At 44.0% G+C, this 22,485-nt stretch overlaps 1 long non-coding RNA gene across 6 annotated transcripts; it reads right to left on the minus strand.

Annotated features, from left to right (window-relative positions):
• Positions 1–609: 609 nt before the first annotated feature.
• LOC308586311 lies at positions 610–21,709 on the minus strand. Of its 6 annotated transcripts, none has more exons than XR_014007788.1 (6): positions 20,251–21,709; positions 19,459–19,532; positions 16,908–17,075; positions 5,614–7,309; positions 3,501–5,194; positions 610–1,083 (listed from the first exon to the last, which is right to left on the minus strand). It is a non-coding gene; the product is annotated as an uncharacterized lncRNA (long non-coding RNA). The 6 variants fall into 6 exon arrangements; XR_014007789.1 differs by having other exon boundaries at positions 3,501–3,574; positions 5,027–7,309; XR_014007790.1 differs by having other exon boundaries at positions 3,501–3,579; positions 5,027–7,309.
• Between the last annotated feature and the right edge of the window lie 776 nt (positions 21,710–22,485).

Genomic DNA, 22,485 nt, shown 5'->3' on the forward strand with positions numbered 1-22,485 from the left:
TTGTAGTGGTGGTGCTGTCTATTGGTATAATAATGGGAAGTCATAAAACATCCGAGGCCATTTCCCACCAGCCACAGCACGTTCCATTATGACTCTCACTGCAGACACAGATATGCAAACATGGGCAGCTCCTGTCTGGAAGGCAGGATGGCCTGTTTATAAGGAGTGGGTACATAATGTGATATTTGCTGCTTGACTGAACTCTGCATAACCACATGCCTTTTCATTGAGATTTGAATAAAGCTGCAGCCATTTTTTCAAACCAAAACTTTTTTAAAAAAAATCTCAAAGCTAAAATTTGCCTTGCCTCTATAATCCCAAATCCGCACGAGACTGACTATCCCCACAATAGTAGGAATTCTCAGAGATAAGGGCAGAGAAAAGCTGTCCCAAGCATGGTGTGGCACTGGAGAGCTATATTTCATGAACCAGCCCAGAGTTCTGAAACTGATGTCCTGCACTATACTGTATTTGTTTTATTTGCTTCTGGGCAAATAGATGATTGAAAATGTAAAGCGCCATGTGATTTAATGTAGTGTAATCCCCCTTCAGCAACCCCATGGCATGAAAAACAAGAACAACAACAGAAGGCAGTAATGAGGTAGAGGCTTCTAAAGTGCAAACATCCCACCTCTCTATTGGAATATGCATCCATCTTTTCATTTCAAAATCTGTGCATACAAATATTAAAGCAACAGGACATCAATTAATCAGGCAGATGACAAGGTCGCCAGGCTATTGACATCACCTTTGCAAAAACATTAAACTTGTTTCATTGTCATGAACATTTCACCAATTGTTCCCCAGCAGATCTTGTCACTCTTTTGTCAGATTTGGTTTCTCTTCATCAGTCAGAAATGTGTCCTTTGTGATGCAGCTGCCGCATGTTTCAGGTGGACACGTCCAATGTTATGGAAGACAGTTTCAATGTGACTCTCTCAAGCAGCATTGCTGTTAAATGCCCCTACTTGCTATGGCCACGAGATGGCACCATAATACTGTCGTGTCTCCTCCAGCAGAGTAGGGGTTAGGAGCAATAGAGCATCCCACCACCCCCAAGTCAAGCAGAGAGGGAGGGTGTTCCTGTAACAAGAAACATGGTGTTACTGAGGCATAATGGGCAAAGGAACTGGCCTGTTGTCCTGGTGCAGTACACACTGGTGCAGTCGCACATTTCACATGAGCACCTTGCCACGCGGAGCAATCCCGAGTTGGCAGCATGCAATCCTGTCCACCATTCATTCATCGACATCAGGGAAAGTGCCTCCAGTTAGGATAGCCAGATGCAGAAATCCCTACATTTTCAATAATTGTGTAGAAGAGGGAATTGCAGCAAGCGCAGCCTGCAAGTGATACCTACTGCAGTAGGTCTCAAATTTCAGTGGCGTCCGTGTGGGGTGCCAGAATCTGATGCCTTCCATTCTACATCATAGTTGTGGCATCCCCAAAGCTCCACGCCCAGTACAACCAAACTGGTTGTATTACCCCTAAATCCACCTCTGCCTACTGCAAGGAGCTGGGTATGTTTAGCCTGGAAAAGAGGAGACTAAGAGGAGATGTGATAGCCATCTTTAAATATCTAAGGGGCTGTCACATGGAAGACGAAACAAGCTTGTTTTCTCCTGCTCTGGAGGGCAGGACTCGAACCAATGGCTTCAAGTTACAAGAAAGGAGATTCTGACTGAACATCAGGAAAATCTTTCGAAGTTAAATCAGTCATGATAAAATGGGCCAGAGATATTGGTCATAATATACAATTTAACGACTGGATAAAATTATGAAATGAAAGTATTAAATTTACTGCATGTACTGCATTAAAGGAAAATGTTATGAAAATGATATATAGATGGTATATTACACCAGTAAAACTTGCAAAAATGTACAAAACATGTAAGAGTTGTTGGAAATGTAAAGAAAAAGATGGTACATTTTATCATATGTGGTGGGAATGTAAGAAAGTGAAAAGCTTCTGGGAGTTGATATATAATGAGCTGAAAAAAATGTTGAAATATACATTTGTTAAGAAACCAGAGGCTTTTCTTTTAGGAATTGTCAGTAATGAAATAAATAGAAAGGACCATAAACTTTTCCAATATGCAGTAACAGTGGCAAGAATATTACTGGCCCAGAAATGGAAACAAGAACAAATACCAACGTTGGAGGAGTGGAGAATGAAGCTGATGGACTATGCAGAACTTGATAAACTGACTGGGAAGATCAGATATCTACGAGATCAAAAGTTCATCGAGGACTGGGGAAAATTAGTTGAATACTGGGAATGTATAAGTGATAATGGAATAACGCTAGTGGCATTTAGAGAAGCTCTGTAACAGCATAAGAAATATTGTAAAAAGGCAAAATAGAAGTGGGGGGTAGGTATAAAGGCAATAGCAAAATTTGGAAATGCGTAATTAAAGAAGTTAGAATTTGGATGATTGGCAGAGAAGCCGAAGGAAGTCAAAAATGGAAAATTTAATAGAAATTGTAATGTGGTATGAATGTATGGAAAATTAATAAAATATAATTTTTTTAAAAAAAAATCTTTCGAAGAGCTGTTCAACAGTTGAGCAGACTCCCACAAGGGGTGGTCGTCTCTCCTTCCTTGGAGGTTTTTAAGCAGAGGTTAGATGGCCACCTGTCATGGATGCTTGAGTTGAGATTCCTGCATTGCAGGAGGCTGGACTAGATGGTCCCTGGAGACCCTTCTATGGTTCTATGACTCCCATCCTCCCTGACCATTGGGCTGTACTGGCTGGGACTGATGGGAATTGGATCAGCAACAACAGGAGGGGAGCACATTGGGTGCCATGTTGGTGAAAGCTGCATCAGGACCTAAGGTTGTGCTGGGTCAAACGATGACCAGCCTTGCCTTTGCAACAGCAGCCAGACATTGCCCGCTGGTAAGAATGGCCTTCCATTCTAGTTTGTCCTCACAATCAAGGCTTATTCATAGGTACCCCACCTCTGAATTTCCATTTAGCTACCATGGCTAATAAGAGGGCCCTCCGTGGAAGTGGCTGAGATGCAGCAGATAGGAGGAGCTCATGATGGGTGGAAGCAAGGGAAGATGTGGGAGAAACAGCTTGACAGGGTGGGTGGGACTTGCAGCATCTACACCTTTTGGAACAGCAGTCGGACTAGGGTTAGAAACACCTGGCAGTTTTGGTTCTCTCAATTTCTCATTTCTTCCAGCCTTAAATTCAATTCTCCACATTGCTGCAGCAATTTATGGATTATTATTTTTATTGTCATGAAAATTATTCAGCATTTTAATGTGAATTTCTCCTAATAAACACAGTTTATTACTGTGTTTTGACTGGTGTGAACATTTTTACAAGCAATTTCTCCCAATGCTATGCATACTTCTATGTTAATTTCACACAACTATATCATACATCAATAATACATTGATTTCTATGCTTACTTTCCCAAAATATATGCAACTTTGTACATGTTGTTTGCATGGAGAACAATGCACTGCACAATTCAGATATACGTACGAATTTGGAAGGATGCCTGAAATAGGTTTTTCAGAAGGCAATGTGATCCTCGGGCTGAAACAGGCTCCCCACTGCTGCTCTACAGAAATAAAGAAAAGTATTAGCCCATCTCGTGCATACATCCAGCCTGAAGAGGATGGATCTGCTCCTTGCACTCACACACATGCCACTTGCCAAATTACAGCTTGATAGTGGCTCTCTCCATGCTTGGTGTGGTCATGTTCCTGTGTCTTGTAAATAATGATGTGCAGAAGCAAGAGACTGGAATTACATTCCTCCAGACACCCATTCAACAAGGGATAGAATAAGGCACACTCGCTGTAATGCTATGCATTAAAAAGCACTTTGGCTGCTCAAACCAGCATTAGAATAGCACATAAACACTGTTGCCAGAGTCTCAATGGGACTCTGGAGTTCAAATGGGAGCTCTAGCGTATCCACAGGGACCACATCAGGTGACAAGCGGGGTGGGGAATAGAGACCTTAGTGTATAATGATGTATTTGATACATGCAGAATCACCCTTCTGCTGTCATAATGGTTATGGGGAGACATGCTCAACTGTCATGGACAGGCCGGATGCCAAGGAGCAGTGGGAGGTGCCAGCTGGGGAAACCCCCCCAAGGGAATCCCCAGGGAAGAAGGCTCTGAGCTAGGGGATTGGTGGTGGGGTGACGATGACTGGTCGGGGGGAGAAGAGAGGGTGGACTGGAAGGAGGAGGTGTCGGAAGCTGAAGACGCAACAGGGTATAGTGAGCAGGAAGAGTATGTGCTAGACAGCAGTTCAGAATCAGAGGCAGAAGCGGAGGCTGCAAAGGGGGACCAAGAGGCAGAGATGAGTCAGGCTGATGAAGAAGCCAGAGGGTTCTCCCCCCTCCTGCTGTGACCAGCTCCCCTCTCCCCTGGTCTCCCAGAACCAGAAGAGGTATGAAGAGATAGGAGCAGGGACAGGCACAGTGGCAGAGTCTCTAATTGCTTGGGAAGAACCTGGGAGAGGAGGAGACTTAGGCAACTGTTGGGAAGGCAGGGATCTTCAGTCTCCACAACTTCCTCATTGGGGCAAGATCTACCAGGACAAATTGCTGTGCTCTCTAGGCTTAGCCTCCTGAGCCGACCATGTTTCCTTCTTTAAAGAGGTTAACTTCACTGACTCTGTGTGATTTATTGCCATGCTCCTGCTCCTGACTCCCACTCCTGACATCAACTGTATATGTTCTCCATAAACCAGACTCTTTCCCACTGGCACTGCTCACCCAGGTAAATAGAAGCAGTCATGCAGACACCCAGAGAGATGGGAAAGGGCCATTGCAGGCAGTACTGGGAATGAAGCTTCTGTCTGAAATTCTCCAGAGAGCTACTGCTAACTGGGGTTGCTAACCTCTGACCCTCCACATGTTGCTGACCATTGGTCATACTACCTGGGGCTAGTGGGGGTTGTATTCCAACAATGTCTGGAGGGCCACAGGCTGGCAAATTCTGGTATCATTGGTATTGAACTGGATGAACGAGGGGACTGATTCCACTCACCTTTCCTTTCATCCAATAATCCCACACCAAGAGTCAACTACAGCGTAGGCAGACTGCTAACAAAGCTGCTTGAGTTGAGCAGGTTACTGAGTAGAGCTGCTCCACCTCTCTTGGAGAGCAGCCAGTTCTTCTGCAGAATGAACTCTTTCCAGGTACATTTAATCTAAGCTGAAGACAAAAGCGGGGGGGGGGGGGACAAAAGCAGAAAATACTGGGAAATGTACAGGAAAAAAGGAATATGCATTTCTACACTTGAAGAATCATAGAATTGCAGAGTTGGAAGGGACCCCAAGGGTAATCTTGTCCAACCCCCTGCAATACAGGAGTCTCTGCTAAAGCATCCATGACAGATGCCCACCCAACCTCTGCTTAGAAACCTCCAAGGAAGGCAAGTCCACAACCTCCCAAGGGAGACCATTCCACTGTCAAACAGTTCTTACTAAGAAGAAACTGGAAAGCAGCTGAAAATCCTCCATCACCCTGTTCATTCCTCAGCACCTGTATTTTCTTAGATGGTTAGACATTTGTCAGTAAATTTGAAGAAGATCACTTCTATACTTGGTCCCTACTTTTCCAAGCCCACTCACCTGGAGATTCATTTAAAGAAACTGGAGACAAGACTCCATGCAGATGCACAGGGCAATGATGGGCATTGATTTGTTTGTCCATGATGACTGGGACCTGGCGGTATGGTCAACAAGCTGAAATGTTGCACAAGTTCAAATTTAGGGGAGAGAATCAGGATTCAACTTTGAAATTTTAGAGTGCTCCAGTTTTGTTTTTGAAGTACAGATCTTAAGGAAAACCTGACGTCTTTGTTGATAAATTTTAAGACCGCAACATTAAATGTCAGCTTCCCAAATTCAGGGCTTGTACTCCAGCCGTCAACTATGATTTCAGAGAATATCAGACATTCATTGCTGGAAGACATGCACAGTGTGTGGTGGGCTATGAACATGCTGCTTGTATCGCTAATGAAGTAAGAATCCAGCATGCGAATGCAAAAAACAACAACAGAGGGCCATCAAAATGTCTGCATCACACACAGGCCTGTAAGAGAGGTGATGAAAAAGCAGGACATGCAGAGTTCTTGAATAAATGCAGCTGGCTGGATGAACACTGCTTTAAACTGGCTGCTGCAAAGCCAAATCCTAAGGATTTGCATACAGAAAATGGATCTAAATAAAGCCATTAAATGAGAGCATTACCCAACAACTAAGGCAGTCATAGCTAGGTTCAACACACTTGGTTTTATTTTTAGAGGAAAAGGAAAAGCTGTGGGGGTCCACCTTGCCACAGAAAGTTAAACTGAAGAAACCATCAATATTAATAAGGCACCTGTTAATGAGAAGTTACTACAGGATGTCTTTAGCTCATGAGCTACATGGGAGCAAAAAGGCAAATAATATTACTGACTGCATGTGTACAGTTGAAGTATCCTCCAAACTGGGGTGCATAAAACTGTTTCCCCCAAAAGGACAGGACAAAGGGGGGCTAAATCATGGGCTGATTTTCAAGATCCCCTATTTGATTGATATTACTGCTTTGTTGTCATTGTATTCCACCACATCCCTCACAAAAAAGGTTAACCCTGCTGCACTTTTATATATATATATATATTGTTTGAAGGCTGCTTACACATATAATTTGGTCCACTGGGAATACATAGTGGGTGTAACAACATATACTCGATGAACAGCTCTTAGCAAGGGGCTTCGTTGACCAGTGGTTTGTATGCTCGAGTGGTCTGGACTTCCATTAAAAATAAACTCAGTGACTGCACTGATCTCTGGTGCTTGGGGAAGGCCTCCCAGGCTTCAAACAAAGCTCAGGGGAAGACATCATTAAGTAACTTCTCCCATGGGGTTTATTCAGATTAGGAAGCCCTGGCAGCCAGGGAGGCTGCAGAGGGCTCGGAAAAATGTTCCATGAATAGAAAAACTCCCATGTGAGCCTGCCCTGTGAACATAACTCTGGCCAACAAGATGGTGCCAACACTTTATTAGAGGGAGGAATCCTACTGAATTAAGTCTCCATTCAGCCCTACCTGCCAATCAGATGATAACAGCAGGTATGCACATGTACAGATGTATTGGGGTCAACTGATCTTTTCAACTGAACTGTATAGATGCCACAAAATGTTGTATGTCTCATTAAACCCCAAATATGATCAATTCATGGGGTGGGGGGAGAAAAACAGACACATAACCCACAGTCACTTCACAAGAATAAAATAGGCCCAACCCAACACTCACCAAAATACTAAAGGAATTCTAAAGTGCCCTGTGACTAAGAGGCAGGGAAATGGAAGTTGGTTTTTTGCAGTGGAATTTTAAAAACTGAGAAATCGGAGGACAGATTTGAGCATTGCACTGCTGGTATTCTTGTCTATGAACATCTCTTTAACTTTCCTCCATTTAAGACTGAAAACATTTTCTAGCAGTTTCCACAGAAAGTTCCAGCTTCTTGAGGATTTGCATTTGATTCCTGCTTTGTATAAATTTTGATGACACAGAGATGAAAAGACTGCTTAAGATCTGGGGTTAAGAGAGTGGATGAAGCAGGGTTATGTTATCTGGGGTCAATTTATTAATCTACAGTTAACATGCTCTGATGTCCCAATGCTAAGCGCAGTTAGTTTGAAAGCCTTCCTCGTTTTAATTAAACACACTTGAAAAATAAGCACTGGATGAAGTATTATAAACAGTGCCATTTTTCTAGAAAAAGAGGTGCCGGAAATCTCCATGAACAGCTCCCTTGTTCTCTTATAATGGCAATGGGGCCCACCTGAGAGGGGTCAGAACTGAGTTCTAGTCAGTTCTGGCTGGAGTGAAAGTCCTGATTATAAATGATCCACAAAGCAATCAGGTGGCATTCAGCAGTATTGGAAATCAAAACACATTGTAGCTCTTCAGAAGTTGTTAGATTCCAATTCCCATCATCTCTGACCATTGGCCCTGCTGTCTGAGGCTCATGTGAGCCCCTGCCTCCTCTCTCTCTCTCTCTCTCTCTCTCTCTCTCTCTCTCTCTCTCACACACACACACACACACACACACACACACACACTCTTCCCAAACTGCATCCTATCAAGTTCTTATTCTGGAAAGGGAGATGATTCCTTCTATCATCAAGTTAGCACTTGCATCTTTCAGGTATGTGATGGAATGATGTGGAAAGAAGAAATGTGAGACTAAGACAGCTGCCAGTAACATGAAGCAACTGAAGAAAAGGAGATAAAATTATAGAACCATTGCCTAGCTATGTCAATCATTTGCGGCCAGACATTTGGAGAATGGACCAAAAATTGTGCCCACTATGATCTGCAGCTGTGAAGCCTATTGGCAACAGTGTTGTGTAGTGGTAAGTGTCAGAATAGGACCTGGGAGACCAGGGTTCAAATTCCCACTTGGCCATGAAGCTCACTGGGTGACCTTGGGCCACTCGCTGCCTCTCAGCCTAACCCACCTTACAGCCAGATGCACTGACCACTTAGACCTTCTCATGAGCATGGGCTGCCCCAGTCTTTTCTGTGCTGCAGCATGCTCCACTTGTACAGTGAGGTTGTGTGACTGGAGCGTTCCCCAACAGTGAAGGAAGCAAGGCAGCCTGTACAATTCTTTGTTTGCCCTGAAATAAAGTGTCTGGGGGAGAATATCTGCTGCAACCAATTCAATGAAAGAATATGCTTGCAATTATTTCCAGATTGTGGAAGAGGGAGAGAGGATACATTCCACCCGCTTGGCAAGAAAAAGAGCATTATTACCATCTCCCACCCTGATCCTTTATAACAGAAGAAACAGGCTGAATTGTTATCACTGAAGAAGTCCACATATGTTCACACAAGGGACAAAAAGCCATCCCGAAGATAGATCATGTAGCAAAAAATGAAGGTCAGCAAAATTAGAAATGTCCTCAGCTTGAGGCCACAGTTGTCCTCACTGCTCTCTCAGAAACTGCATCCGATCACTGAGGAAGTTAAAAAGAGAGAAAAATGGGACTCACAGCCATTTGTCTAGGTTAGGGTCTCTCAGACTGATGAGCCTGCTTTTCAAACTTTCCCAAGGACTTGTCGTATTCCATTTTACATTCATGCAGTTTTGACTCCCAAAGTAGTATTATTATTATTATTATTATTATTATTATTATTATTATTATTATTATTATTATTATTATTATTATTAGAATTTATATACCACCCTATACCCGGAGGTCTCAGGGCAGTTCACAGAATAAAATCAATAAATAAAACCACAAAATACATAATCAAAATAAAAACAAGCCAATAACCACCCCCTCTCAGGCAGTTGTCTTTCCATTTCTGTGATACACCACATCTAGGGGCAGCCCACTTTATTCTACTCCTCCTGCTTCAAGAAGAGCACTTCTGCATCAGACCAAAGGCATATCTAGCTCAGCATGCGGTCCAAAGTGGACCAACCAGATGCCTATGAGAAGCCAGCAGGCAGGACATGAGCTCTCAACTCCCATAACATGACCAATGGTCAGGGATGCTGGGAGACGTAGTCCACCCACATCTGGAGAGCCAAAGGTTCCCCATCTCTGAGATAGAGCTGTGACCAACATTGGGTGAAATCCCATTTGGGCATTCTATTTATTTGGTGGGCTTGGACTTTAATTCATCCACATTCGTAGTTCTGTAAGGGGAGAACATCCAGGCCCTGCAGTGATATCATCTTGAGAGGTTCCCAAAGTGTCCCGGCTCCCAAACTCCCTGCAAAAGTATTAACAAACCAGGAAATTATCCCCAGCTCTGCAATTAAACTGTATCTCTCCTAATCTGTCCTGCCCCAAGAAATCTCAGTTCCCATTTGGTATTCAGAGTGAGAAAAGGAGAGCAACATTGCCTTTTGTTCCCCTCAGAAAGGGTAAATTGGACAAACTAAAGTGTGCTTCCTGACAACCTGTTTGTTGAGCGTTCATCCTGAAAGGACATTATTAGGTAACATTGGCAGTTTAGTGAGTATTCCTCCTGATTAGATTGTGAGGAGGTTAGACAATGTTGTGTCGAGCCAGTCTCATCTCACACTTCACAGCACCATTTGCTCATCCCTTTCCCTTTTGCAAAAACTTTAATATGTGGGGGGGAAGGAGGTTTCTTGGATAAGACCTTCAGATCAAGTCTAATTGTGTATCTTGAATTTGCCAGTATGTGACGGAATCCCACAGCAAAACTGCTTTTTAAAGAGGATTATACAAATTTAATAAATAATAATAAAAGAGAAGTTTGTGGAGGAGAGAGCTGGTAGATGATTGTAGACCATGACAGCTATGCTGTGCCTTCACAGCTGCAGACAGCATTGTTTCTGAATACCAGTTGCTGGAAACCACAGGAGGAGAGTCTTCTTATGCTCAAATCCTGCTTGCAGGGTTTCCACAGGCATCTGGTGGGCCACTGTGAGAACAGGATGATGATGAGGAAGAAGAGTTTGGATTTGATATCCCACTTTATCACTACCCGAAGGAGTCTCAAAGCGGCTAACATTCTCCTTTCCCTTCCTCTCCCACAACAAACACTCTGTGAGGTGAGTGGGGCTGAGAGACTTCAGAGAAGTGTGACTGGCCCAAGGTCACCCAGCAGCTGCATGTGGAGGAGCGGAGACGCGAACCCGGTTCCCCAGATTACGAGACTACCGCTCTTAACCACTACACTACACTGGCTCTCAACCTGTTTGTTGACATGCTGGACTAGATGGGCCATTGGCCTGATCCAGCAGCCTTTTCTGTTCTTGGCAGTGGAAATGTCCTAAATCAATGGTGAATTCCCAGATGGAATCAGTCCAAAGATTTGTAGGGAACAGATGACCATTTCACCTGGAATGGAAGTACAGAGTAGGTGCTATAAACTGCTGAGGAGGCTGGCCAACTCAAGCCTCTCGCTTTCTTTTCCTCCTTCTTGTTCCTTGTAATTACTTTCCATAATAAAATCATCCTTTGATGTAATATAATTGCCTTAAAGTGTTGCTAGTTAATGGAGTGAGGAATTGAGGGAGACCGGTCAACTTGGGGGGGGTGGAATTCTCACTCTCTGTAAAGATGTCATTTGTTTGCTTTCTAATTCTTCTTGTGCACCTCAGGTTGGGGGGCAGAACAGTTGTGGAAAGACCAACCGGCAAAGGTTCCTATGTGGGGAGCCACTGTGCCAATCTGGGAACAATCAAGTTCAGGGATTGCTTCACAAAACTGCTGCAAGGAAATTGAATTATAAATGTGGGGACTTCTATATATTAAGGCTGGTGTGTGACTGTTTTTTGTTTGTTTGTTTGTTTGTTTGTTTGTTTGTTTGTTTGTTTTTGTTTCACTTTTTAAGAGAGGGGAAATCATGTGAAGGGGTGGTTAAGATGGTGATAATTTCTTCCTACGCTAGTATTGCTGCTGCTCATAGTGGGGGCGATGGGCTGGATCCAGAACTGTCCTTCTGCAAATGTCCTTTCTTCCATTCATGGAAGGGACTGGGATCTAGTGAGGGCTGCCACTGGTGGGAAGAGAAGGTGGCCATTTTCACTTGATTTGCTTCCCTCCTGCGCAACCACCACCACAACTCCTCCCACAGGGTTTTTGGAGAATTCTCCAGTTCTCCAGAGGAGATTTTGAGGGAGGTCCAGGGGCTGCAGGAAGAAGGCAGAAGCAGCAAATATTGCTTCTCCCTCCCAGAGCAGAGTTCCACACATGGGAAGTTTGGATCTGCCATCACAACAATAGCAGCAGCAGAGAGCCATTAACGGGTGCACGCTTTACAGATGTGTCTTACAAAAAGACACATCACTGCCCTGAGCAGTTTACACTCTGAAAAAATAATAATTGCCATTTCATTTTTATTTACAATCTAAAATTCAACACAAGTGAGGGAACAGAAGAAGAGGTCGGGGAAACAGGGGGAAAGTGCATGAGCACTTCAGTTACATAAACTTGGGCTTAGCAAGGCATTTGCCACACAGAGATGGTTCTGGGCATTGTGAAAGGGCAGAAATTTGTTAGCAATGTTAGTTATTATCTGTGTAGATTTATTCCCGAGGGCAATAAAACCATTAACATCTCAGTGATTTGGAATAGTACGACAAACACCACTCCTTTTTCCTTCCTCTTTTCTAGCGAACCTCAGAGCCAGACATCTCTGACATTGTATTGATTGCTATCAACAAACAAAGAGTCTCTCTAATACATATGAAGTCCAAGGTAATAGTATTATTTTGATACTTGACAGCATACCTACTCACTGGAAAAGGCACACACACACACTGAGCTATGCCATAAGTTTAATTCAAAATTCCCCTTGTGGGATTCTCTGCCTTAGTTGCCAGAATAACTTGGAGGACTGCTGCTCCAGTTTGGGCCAGTTTTAATAACCACCAAGTCCTGGTGACAATTTTAACAATCATGGAACTTCAAAATGATTTGCTCACTTTTACCCTCCCTGGCCTTCTCCTCGCCCGTCTCTCTTTTACAATCTGACTTAAACATTGAGAGATGCATTAAATGAACAGAAACTACAGAAGAGGAAAGCAGAAAACATATTGTCCTAGTGTATGGTCTGAAGGTACATGAGGATACCACTGAACCGCTCAGTGCCTGTATGGGCAGCCACCCAGGAACTCCCTGTACACTGTCTCAGGTCAGACAGGTCCCATGTTGAAAGAAAGGAGGGGTATAAATAAAATTAAGCTGCCTTAGACTGAGTCAAACCATTGGCTCATTGAGCGCAGTGCAGTCTAATCTGAGTGCAGTAGCTGTCTGGGTCTCAGTAACTCAGTCCTGCTACCTGAGATCCAATCTCAAAATACTAGGGATTGAACCTGGAGCTTCCTAATTGCAAGGCACATATTATACCACTAAGCTTTGGCTCTTTCCCTGCAAATGCATGCTTTGACATCCTCAAAGGAAGAATACACCAACAGGCTCTGCCAAAAAACACCACTCCATTGTTCCCTATCTCCATCAATCAATACAAGTAGAAGGGCAGACATCATCTCCAGTTATATTGATTGGGCTACAGATAAGAAAAGTCCCTCTCCATGTTCTAGAGCAGGCATCACCAACTTGGTGCCCATGAGTACAGATGCTCCCCCAAGAGACCTTCCCTGGTGCTCACAGGGTCACCTCCCCCTTCCTTCACCTTGTAGCCAATCAAATAGGTTTGGGGAAATGATTGGTTGTTGAGGATGCCCGCCAACAACAGTTTCTCTGGTTTGCAAATGGGTCCAAGAGCCCAAAAAGGTTGGTGATTCCAGTTCTGGAATAATCAAAGCCTTAGTTAAGAAGGAGATCATTATTATACCTCCTCTAGCAACTACTCACGGGTCTACAGGGAGAGCTGCCTTGCCATTTCAGCGCCCTGACAAAAAGAGGAAAAATATAGCCTACAATTCGTCATGTTTCCCTGTCTAGGCAACCCACAAAAATGAGATCAAGTATACGTTGGCTGTCGCTGAGCACATCTAGAGAACAAAAACTATCTGACATTCCACACAAAGGCCCCTACTGCTCACTTTGCCAATGTGACCATGCAAATTCAGCTGAGCAAATGGCCATTTATCAAACAAAGCAAAATCTATACCATTGGAAACAGGTTTGTTCAAGAAGCCAGCCCAGAAAATGCACCACTAGAATGTTCCCATTCGACGGGACGTTTGCTCAAAAAACATTTGCCTCCTCGCATGTGCCCAATTAATGCTTCCATTTCTCTCCCTGATTTTGAATCTTGTTTCTGTAATTATTTTTGGCTAATTTAGATGTTACTACTGACGATCAGATTAGCTTGGCCAGAGGCTGTTGGATTTAATTGTGGTGAGGTTATTACCAGTTTGGATTATTTTGGAAACCAAATCTGAATAAGAAAAACTTGAATAGCTTCGGGGATAGGCAGGTGCAAAGACAGACACAGTAACATAAATCATGTATTCTTCAGAAGTTGGTTTTCTACGCTAACATTGCTTTCATTACAATACTTGAAATCTCATTTTTTTAAAAAAAAATTAGTTAAAGCTGCAGAAAAAACCTGCCATCAAAACTTCAATAATATTTTAACAATTAATTCCATAATTCTGCTGTAACCCATATAAGTGTCTTAAAGAAATAAGACTGACTGGATGCAAAGGGGTTTACTTCTGACTAGATACATATAATGATTTCACTGTTAATGAAGCTTTTGTCCAAATGATTGGTCACTCGGAAGAATAATCCAGTTCCCTCTCACATACTCCCCTCCCTTGCCCATTTGTGGGCGCCCTTCATCACCAATGCATGTTCCCCATCAATGGCCATCCTACATGCAGAGAACTGCACCCAAGGGAAGATTGCATGTACCCAATAGCACAAGTACACAGGGCTAGCCCTAACTATTAGGCAAAGTGAGGCAGCTGCAAATGCTGCAGGATGAGGGGAGTTGAAATCTGTAGAATGGGTCTCCCTGTTTGATAAAACGTTGACTTAGCACATCTCGTGTTCCCACCACCACCACTCTCTGAGGATGCAAAAATGAGGAATGAGAAAACATTGGCATGGTGAGGCTGTCTATTCATAGTAGACTCCCCTGATGAATAAAAGCAAGGAACAGATTGACCCCCACTGCCCCCACACACCTGTTGCTGTGGAACCAGGCTTGTACTCGTGAGCTATCATTTCAAAATCCCTGTCAACAGAGAGCAGCAATCAGGCACCATCCTCAGTCACCAGAAGTCAAAGAAGATATGGCTGAAGGGAAGCAAGAGGCTTGTCAAGCACCATAGGATGGATTCTGAAAGCTCAAAAGCTCACCAACATTGTCATGCAGAGGTGCCTTGGATTCAGGGGCTGAATGTTGTTTGCCCTCCGCTGTCCCAAGACAAACCCCTGCAATGGCATTGGGACTGGAGAGAAGAGAGTAGAAGCTCACATCACACCCTCCAGTCCTGAACTACTCATGGAAGATGAGGGAACACTGAGGAGGCCTTGACACTATACTCCATGGATCAGGTAAAGGAACTGTATTCTGGCGCCAGATCCTGAGAGCTCTCAGAAGCAGGACCGGCCTCTGCAGGGTCCCCTCGCTCAGTGGATGAGGAACTCAGGGGCCGGGAGCTCTGTCCTCTGTTTTCCTTCCTTTTCGCATCCACACACATGTACAAGTTTACTTTGTGGGCTAATAACAACTGCTACTGCTGCTATAACCAGGGTGAAAAAATCCAGGTTCTCCATTGCCACTAGTTCCTCCTTTATTTAAAATATTTTTATGCAAGATCCTTTCAACATGGCTTACAGTCAAAACCATAACAAAATACAGCAAAACAGCATTATCAATGAAACCAGATTAAAAAGAAAAGAAAAGAAACAAAACAAAAAACAAAAAATCAACCTGGCAACTGACAACTGGGATGCTGTAGCATTTAGGAAGCAAGTTACTCCCCCCCCCCGGCTCCATGACAAACAGTCACTAGCTCTTACATTTTGCAAAATAAAAAATGCATTCCTGATATTAAAAACAAAGAAGCATCCTGACAGTAAAACCTTCTTATGATCACAAAGTGCTGCCTCCCTTTGCCTCCTATGTATTTTTTGAAGCCATTTCAACCTATTCTATCCCTTGTTTGTGACATGCATACATCTCATACATCTAAGATTTCCCTTAAGAAGCACTTGAATCAATAAAGATGCCAATACTGTTTTGATTTTCTGGATGAAACCTCTACTGGTGGGGCAGCCTCAGAGTTCATGCCTTTCCTAAATGTCCACCGTTCATGAGAATTTCAGAAGTGGTGGGGGTGAACACGGCAAAGGGTACAGTATAAATACTGAACAAATACAAAGGGTTGTGATATGTCATTTGCTCTCCAAAGGTCAATCTTCCCTTGCTGGGTTGGCTCAGGAGAGAAAAGCGATTGTCATTGTCATTCATTTTTGTTCACTGACCATTTGATGGGCATGTTGCAGACAATCTCTGCCAGATTAGGAATAGTTCTTTGCTCTCTAATATCTTCTGTGCCCCTGTGAACTAATTCCTCATTAATCATAGGAGGTATCGGGGTACCAGTCAGACTGCAGGGACACGTTTATTTGGGCATGTGTGATGCTATATTATACATTCCTGAATAAATAATGCTTTGGTTCAATAGTTTCATTGTTTGTCCTTGAACAGACCAAAATTCTGGCCTAGCCAAATGCCTTGCCAGGGTGTTCAGTATAACACTGAAGAGAAGAGGCAATGATGGACTGTCCTAAAGTGACCTTTAATAGCAAGAAGGGTGTGCACAGGTCCACATCATATAACCTTTCGGGAAGACCCCAAGAAACCCCAGTCACCAAATGATAAAGTTAGGCCTAAAAAGAGCAGCAGGTTGGCCTAGTTTTACTCACAAGTGCTAAAAGGGCAGCGCAGGATGATCTGGAGAGTGAAAAGTAACAGGAAGTCACCCAAAGCACTCTTTAATCTAAAGAGGATGGAAGAGTCAGGGGTGGGAGGGAGAAAGAGAGAGAGCATGAGGAGGGGAAGTTTTTCTCCATTCCACACAATTTCCCTCCTCCAGCTCTTCAGGAAACAGCTGAGCAGTGGTTTCAAATGAAAGCTAGTAGGAAATGAACCAGGGGCCAAATTTGGCCTGCAAACCATCACTTCTGCACCCCTGCTTAGGCAGTGATCTTCTACTGCACAATATTTCCCCTCACAATAGTGAGAATGAAGGCATAAGACTTTAAGGTTTTCTTATATTGCAAGTATCATTTCCTTGCTCGAAGCCAGCAAGGCCTATCAAGACTTTTCAAGGCAGAAGACTAAAAATCAGGATCATTTTCAGATTCGGGAGTGATATACAAGACAAGACAAGGTGTCAAACTGGCCATAATGGGAACAGTCTATAACAACTCACTAAATTAATGATTTCTAGTGCTTACCTTTCCTGGTAAAATTCCAGAGTTCAAGATGGGCTCCCAGGGTTGAAGCTTTAGAGGCATCAGGACAAGACAAGGAGACGTAAGAAGGTTCTCCAGAAAGGAGGGTCCCAGAGGTTACTTCCCATGCAGCTAAGACAAGCAGGAGTTGACAAGGGATGAGATGCAGAGCTGAGACAGAGAGCAAGGGAACAACAACCCAGGTTAAAAAGAAAGCAAGAGCATATGTGTATAACCAGTGAGATGCATGATTCCTACATCCAACAGACACTTATGACCCATAGCAGCTCACCAGAGAAGGCAACTTGAACTAGCCAGTAAGGAATGTGGTCAAACCCAACAAGAATCAAGTGCCATAAACTAGGTCACTTGCATAAAGCATCTGTAAGGGACCAGTAACCTGACAAACAATATGTAGATGGCTTCAAGAACACCCAGTTTATACAGAATTGAAAGAACCCATAAACATTGTGACTGGGATCTTCAACCCACAGAGTCTGCATTTGCTATGTTGAATTTACTTGGATGTCTAAGGCTGCAACTTATGGGAAGAATCTCACGTGTGAAGCATGTGTGCATGTGTGATACAAACACTCTGATTTAACTATTCATTTGTTTTGTGCTGCCCTCACTTTGATCCTTCATGTATACAGTATCCATGTACGGGTCTCAATAAGCTGACAGGGCCCTTCTCACATTACCCAGTGGTTGCCACTGGATGTGCATAAAGCTTTGAGCTGTAGCCAAAGCTTTGAGCTGTGGTCTCACTGGTGTGCCTACATAAATATTTCTGCATGTTCCCATTTAACTTTATCGGGAGGAAACAAACATTTCACATGCACATCTGAAGTGCAGGGCTCACTCCAGTTAGGTCCCTCTGATTTCAAGGAGAGGGATTTAAGCAGGTGCTTAACTCTCATCAAACTCCATGTACACTCAATACATATAAAGCACATGGCTTCCCCCAAAGAACCCTGGGAACTGTAGTTTGTTAAGAGTACTGAGAATTGTAGCTCGGCAAGGGGGACATGGGTGGCACTGTGGGTTAAACCACAGAGCCTAGGACTTGCCAATCAGAAGGTCGGAGGTTCAAATCCCCACGACAGGGTGAGCTCCTGCTCCTCAGTCCCTGCTCCTGCCAAACTAGCAGCTTGAAAGCACATCAAAGTGCAAGTAGATAAATAGGTACCGCTCCGGTGGGAAGGTAAACAGTGTTTCCGTGCGCTGCTCTGGTTCACCAGAAGCAGCTTAGTCATGCTGGCCACCAGGGGCGCCGACTTATAAAAAATATTGGGGGGGCCCATACTGGGGTCCTGCCGCTGGTTCACTCGGGTAGCCGGGAGAACGCAGTTCGAGGTGGCGGTGTTGGGGAGAGACCCTTGCTCAGGGCGCCACGAGACTTGGCGGCCAGCGGCCTATCTGGGGGGTTTTGGAGCGTATTTCGGCGGAGCGATTGGGGAGGAGGGGGCTTGTTGCCGGATTCTTCAGCTGGGCCAGAGATCCGCTGCTGGGGGGTCCCTGGGCCGAGTTGTGAGCACGGCCTGCTGAAGGGAGATCCAGCCGATTGCGCGACGGGGACGGCCGGGGCTCTCCGGCTAGGGCGCGCGGCTGGCTGGCTGGCTGGCTGGCTGGCGAGGGAGCAGGTGGGGAGGAGGCGGGGGTCTCTTGCAATAAAAAGATCCCAAGATCCTGTGGAATGGCATGGAGGGAAAGAGTCGAGGCTTGCACCACAAGAGCCGCGGCCTGGACGCGAGGGGCGAAGGGGAAAGGCATTGGCCTCTGGCTGCCCCGAACTAACTCCCTAGTGGTCTAGGACCTCTTCCTCCCAGGTAACCGGCGGAGGGAGCCAGTTTGGGCGCGGGGTGGGTGCTTCGCTCCGCTTCACGCCTGATCGGACCAACCCCAAGCTTTCGAGGAAGGACGGCTCAGTCATCAAACTCCAGAGCACCAAAGACTGGGAAAGATTCCTCCAAAAATGGAGTCCTCGAGTGGCAGCGCACTGCTCCCTAAGAGAGTGACCCTGAGCCCCCTACAAAGCAAGTGAGGAATGAAACAGATCTTCTTGCGAGCGAGAGCAGTTTCAGGCCCACCCCACCCCCCGCTCTCCTCAGCAGCATTAGATCAACCGCCCATGTTTCTACGAGTGGTACTGCTTTGCTTTGCTTTGTTTTTAAAGTAACCGCGGCGGTGGCGCTCTGCTGGAGGGGCGCCCGAGATTATTGGGGGGGCAGAGCCCCCCCCAAACGAATTTTTTGAGGGGGCTCGGGCCCCCTCAGGCCCCATGGAGTCGGCGCCTATGCTGGCCACATGACCCGGAAGCTGTATGCCGGCTCCCTCGGCCAATAAAGCAAGATGAGCGTCGCAACCCCAGAGTCGGTCACGACTCGACCTAATGGTCAGGGGTCCCTTTACCTTTAAGGGGTAAACTACAGTTTCTGGGATTCTTTGGGGGTGCTTTAAGTGTACAGTATGAACACGGTCTCAGTGTATTATAAAAGTACTTAATTTGGGCAGGATTGTATCTGTGATTTGTGAAGCAGCTCTGTTACAATACCTTCAGGTAGATTCCCAAGCAAAATTCAGGAGAGGCAATCCGATGAAGCTGGCTTTGCAGTGTTTTGTGTGGTTCTGCAAATGGAATAAGTGAAGTGATTACATGACCAGTCCAAAGCATTTTGCTGCCTGCACCAAGTCACCAAATGGTTGGCGCACACATGCACATACACCTCATGCTTGGACAAACACTTTGAAAAATCCTGCTGCACTGTTCAGTCATCGATTCTTGCTTTCAGCTGTGCCCCCTCAATTTCACCCCCAAAGCAGCCTGCTCATAGCTGTCAAGCATCCCTTATTTGGCGGGACAGTCCCTTATCCCAGCGCCATGTCCCGCTGCTGTCCCTTATTGATGATGTCCCTTAAATAAGCTACTGAAGGTAATGGGGCCCTTTCTATGTCCAGCTGTCCTTTGTCAACAACAAATTGTTGCTTTTTTGTGTTGAATATATGCTATATGGTAATTTATGGACCTAATAGGTATCTAAAGCCATTTGCATGCAACAAAATATGTATTTTATCAAAGTAATTGTTGATCCCTCATTTTGGCTGCTGATCCCTTATTTTCAAGGCTGCTGGTCCCTTATTTTCAAATCTGTAAGTTGACAGCTATGAGCCTGCTTCACCTTGCCACACTGCAGGGCCAGCTCTGTGTGATCATAACGAAAGGGAACACATCAAATAAAGAAGCATATACCCTGCACTGGAGCAACTTCTAGATATTCTGGGACAAATGCAGCAGAGAAACAGCCAGAGGGAAAGCATTTGAAAGATGCTAGAATGATTTACTCACCAGTCCTAGGAGCTGGCAACAGTTCTGCGTGACCAAAGCTTCTTGTGGCAAGGCAGAGAATTCCAAAAGCTTCTCGGGGGGGAGAGAGAACTCAAGACAGAGAGAGGTCGGACTGAGTTTCAGCAAATTGAGCACTTCCACGCAACCCAAGATAATAATAATAATAAAAATTAAGAATCAACTCAAATGCGACTGAAACGTGTAATTATGCAAAACTGCTTTAAATGGGCATTTGTTCAAAAGCGGTGGGCTTTAAAAGATTAATAAAATTAAAGACTCTGCAGCAGCGTTTCAGTTCCCAACCCAAATGGGTCTCTGGAGCCCCTCTGGGAGCTCATGGCAATGGATGGGCAAACTCCCACTGATTGAAATGAGGCTGGTTAGGAAGGACAAGGCTTTTGTGTGGCTCGTGCACTTGCTTTAGAAACCCTCTGCCAAAGTCAAGCACAAAACCCACATTTTGATTCATACTTAATACCATTTAAGAAAAAGAACTATAGTTTGCTGGTGCCAATCTTTCTGATTTCTACTACTGCTTGCATTCCAAATGCATTAACTTCCAGCATTTTGGGGTTTCTTCTTTTGCTAACCTTACTATTGTATGAAATGATCGTGCGCAGGGGAGGTGCATGGATGGGCTCAAACCACAACATGCAGCTCCCATTCAGACCCTGATCTCTTTCTGGGTATAAATTTCAACAAGAACAATCTCTGTCACGTTGCTCATGTCATGGTTTAAGAATATTTAGAGCATTTTACAAGTATGTTATTTAGATGTATATTTCTGAAAGACCGAAAAGGAAACATAAGTTGTGAAATAGGCACTCTTGCTGGAAGTAAAAAAAAAATATGGAGACACAAGCTGGGCACAATCACTTAAAATTAATCAAACCTAAAGATTCAATCCTGTGACGACTTACCTGGGAGTAAGTCAAAGTGGATACAGTGGAACTTATTTCTGAGTGTACATCCAAACAGTGGGACTTATTTACAAGTAAAATGGAACTTTGTGTAAATAGGTTTTTTTTTTAAAAAAGTATTTTGTAAGCCACCCAGAAGCCTGTCCTGGCAGGAAGTCATATATGCATTAATAATGATGGGAGTATTTAATTTTGTACCACAATTCTATAAGCGCTTACCTGGGAGTGAGTGTCTCTGATTTTGATAGGGCTTACTTCTGACATATATAGGATTGCACTGTAAGTTTCCTTGATTCCATTGAGACACAGAGCCCAAGTCTATACAGGTTGACTCAGAAGTAAATCCTACTAAGTTGAATGGGACTTAGTCATACTTAAGGGTACACAGGATTGTACACTTAATTATCGCTAGCTTTTTTCTGGGTTTTACCCTGTTTGTTTTTGTCCAGTTTAAAATGTCTAGCTTTCCTACTCCCCACTCCCCCCCCCCAGCTTTTAAAATATATTTATACACATACAAGAACAACCCATTAATTACAAGTAGCCTGAATCTGTAACTCCTCCCATCCCCACCCTTTAGGTGAATAATCCCACTTCCTTTCCTGAAACCTCTCACCTGAGTAAGCCTGCCAGAGTCAAACACTGGAGAAAAGCCCTTTAAAGCACTCCATATCTTGACCAAATGTGCAGACGCCAAAGATAAGAATGAGCTTTTCTATAATGGTCTTGCTTGACTTTAATGTTAGGGTGTTCCGCTGATGGGAAGAAAGGGGTTGGCCTTGCATTCTTTAATACTATTTACAAAGAGCAAAGTGTCTCTCTCTTTCTCAATTCCTCCCACCCCAACCCAGCTAAAATCTCTTACCAATTTTAAAATCAGGTGGGACTATTCTTATGAGACTCTAATCTGATCTTTTCTTTCTAAATGAAAAAAAATAATACTTTCATTTCTTTCATTAACGATTAAATACGCACATTTACATTGTGTTGACTGCAGTATAGCTGTTGTGTTTAATGATGAAAATAAACACAATATAAATATACTGGGTAATTATTCAGAGTTAGTCACACTCAGAGTTGACTCACTGGCATGAATGGACACTCAAATTCACTGATTTTAATAAGTCAGGATATGCATATCACCCAATGTATATGCATATCAAATGGGTGTGCAAATATAAACAACACGATCCCATTGTTTGTGTGTATAATACTGTACTGTACTATATATTTGAATACTAATGTTACATTTACAATATAAATGCATGATGCATATTAATCATGTCTATTATCAGCAAAATGAATGTTATGAGGA

Source organism: Podarcis bocagei, assembly GCF_964188305.1.
Source record: "Podarcis bocagei genome assembly, chromosome: 4".
Taxonomy (NCBI): Eukaryota; Metazoa; Chordata; class Lepidosauria; order Squamata; family Lacertidae; genus Podarcis; species Podarcis bocagei.